The sequence below is a fragment of the Lissotriton helveticus genome, chromosome 4_1 (assembly GCF_964261635.1).
Source record: "Lissotriton helveticus chromosome 4_1, aLisHel1.1, whole genome shotgun sequence".
Lineage (NCBI taxonomy): Eukaryota > Metazoa > Chordata > Amphibia > Caudata > Salamandridae > Lissotriton > Lissotriton helveticus.
This window is the reverse complement of record NC_136063.1, coordinates 45,909,725-45,912,396: the sequence shown is the minus strand read 5'-3', so window position 1 is coordinate 45,912,396 and position 2,672 is coordinate 45,909,725. Positions and strand designations below refer to the sequence as shown.

At 53.6% G+C, this 2,672-nt stretch overlaps 1 pseudogene; it reads left to right on the top strand.

The window, feature by feature from the left end:
* The first annotated feature begins 274 nt into the window (after positions 1 to 274).
* On the top strand, positions 275 to 2,039 carry LOC144829987 (18S ribosomal RNA; annotated as a pseudogene).
* The last annotated feature ends 633 nt before the right edge of the window (positions 2,040 to 2,672 follow it).

Genomic DNA, 2,672 nt, shown 5'->3' with positions numbered 1-2,672 from the left:
CCCACCTTTTTTCCACAGCAGCTCAAAACAACCGTTCTGTGGGGTGTCGCCGCCGCCTGGCTCCGGCACCCATGTGTCTTGCTCAGGCTGTGCCTCGGCCCGCATCTCCCTTCCGGGGACATGGCTGGCTCCGCCTGTGCCTATGCCACTGCACCTCCCCACCCATCCAGTGAGCCCTCCCACCCAGGCAGGTGGCCTCCTTCCAGTAGCAGGTGCGTGAAGGTAGCCGGTCGGGGAGATGGGCACGCAAACCCACCCCGTTAGCAGGTGCAGCTACCTGGTTGATCCTGCCAGTAGCATATGCTTGTCTGAAAGATTAAGCCATCCACATGTAAGTACACACAGCCGGTACAATGAAAGTGCAAATGGCTCATTAAATCAGTTATGGTTCCTTTGATCCTTCCATCTGTTACTTAGATAACTGTGGCAGTTCTAGAGCTAATACATGCTGATGAGTGCTGACCTCCCAGGATGCATGCATTTGTCAGACCAAAACCAATCCGGGCTCACCAGGCAGCTTTGGTGACTCTAGATAACCTCAGGCTGATCGCTCGTCCCAGTGACGGCAACAATACATTCAGATGTCTGCAATATTAACTTTTGATGGTACTTTCTGTGCCTACCATGGTGACCCTGGGTAAAAGGAAATCAGGGTTCAATTCTGGAGAGAGAGAGCCTGAGAATCGGCTACCACATCCAAGGAAGGCAGCATGAATGCAAATTATCCCCTCCTTGCTCGGGGAGGTAGTGACGAAAAATAAGCCCTGTAATTGGAATGAGTACACTTTAAATCTTTTAACGAGGATCCATTGGAGGGCAAGTCTGGTGCCAGCAGCCAAGTTAATTCCAGCTCCAATACCATATATTAAAATTGATGCAGTTAAAAAGCTCATAGTTGGATATTGGGATTAAGCTAACGGTCCGCAGCCTGCCCCAGCCCCTGCCTCTCAGCCCGCCCTTGATGCTCTTGACAGAGGTTCCTGGGGGTCGGTAGCGTTTACTTTGAAACAATTACAGTGCTCAAAGCAGGCCGATCGCCTTACTACTTCAGCTAGGAATAATGGAATAGGATTCTGGTTCTATTTTGTTGGTTTTCGGAACTGGGGCCCCGAAATAAGAGGAATGGTCAGGGGCATTCGTATTGTGATGCTAGAGGTGAAATTCTTGGACCGGTGCTAGACGAACCAAAGGCGAAAGCATTTGCCAGGAATGTTTTCATTCATTAATCAACAACGAAAGTCGGAGGTTCAAAGACGTTCAGATTCCGTCGTAGTTCCGACCATAAACAATGCCGACTACCAATCTGGCTGTGTTATTTTCATGACCCACCCAGCAGCTTCCAGGAAACCAAAGTCTTTGGGTTCTGGGGGGAGTATGGTTGCAAAGTTGAAAATTGATGGAAGGGCACCACCAGGAGTGGAGCATGTGGCTTATCTTGACTCAAAATGGGAAACTTCACTAGGCTCAGAAATGGAAATTGATAGCTCTTTCTCGATTCTATGGGTGGTGGTGTATTGCCATTCTTACTTGGTGGAGCGATTTACCTGGGTAATTCCGATAACGAACGAGACTCTTCCATGCTAACTAGTTATGCGAACCCCAGTGGTCAGCCTCCAACTTCTTAGAGGGACAAGTGGCGTTCAGCCACACGAGATCTAGCAATAACAGGTTTGTGATGCCTTTAGATGTCTGGGGCCTCACACGTGCCACACTGAATGGATTAGCATGTTTCTACACTTCTCCAACAGGTGTAGGTAACCCGCTGATCCCCATTCGTGATATGGATTGGGGATTGCAATTATTTCCCATGAACAAGGAATTCTGAGTAAGTGCGGGACATAAGCTGGCGCTGATTAAGTCCTTGCCCTTTGTACACACCGCCCATCACTTCTACCGATCGGATAGTTTAATGAGGTCCTCGATCGGCCCCACCTGGGCCGGCAACAGCCCTGTTGGAGCACCGAGAAGATGATCAAACTTGACTATCTAGAGGAAGTGACCTGTCGGATGACCAGATGGCCCTGCGGGCCAGGTGACCAGGTGGCCCTGCAGGCCAGGTGACCAGATGACCGGCCTGCTTGCCGGCCGGGTTAACTCCAACTTTTGTCTATCCCCAGGGTTCTGCACTACTTAGGGGCTCAATAGTCGAGGGAAATGGGTTCTCCAGGCAGGCCAGCAGGGAGAGGACATGGCCTGGGCTTAACCCTCCTTGGTTCAAGCAGAGTGTCCGGGCGCTGGGGATGGAGGAGGCTCTCCCAGGCCTGGCTAGGGCTCAGAAGCTTGGAATCAGGCCCAGGGCTTGAGCTCTGTCTTGCGGGTCCCAGGGTGCGGGAGCCCCCCGTCCTGTAAGCCAGCTGAGTGTCCGGGCACTGGGGACGGAGGTCCACCGGGGCCCAGGGAGGGTCTCCCCAGCCTGGCCAGGGTTCAGAAGCTGGGACCAGGCCTGGGGCTTGAGCTCCATCCGGCAAGCCCCTGGGTGCAGGAGCCCCCATCTTGCAAGCCAGTCGAGGGTCCAGGCTCTGGGGACGGGGGTCAACCAGGGCCCAGGGACACTCTCCCCAGTCTGGCTAGGGCTCAGAAGCTGGGAAAGGGCCCGGGGCTTGAGCTCTGTCCGGCGGGCTCTGGGGTGTGGGAGCCCCCCTGTCTAGCAAGCCAGGTGAGGGTCAGGGCAC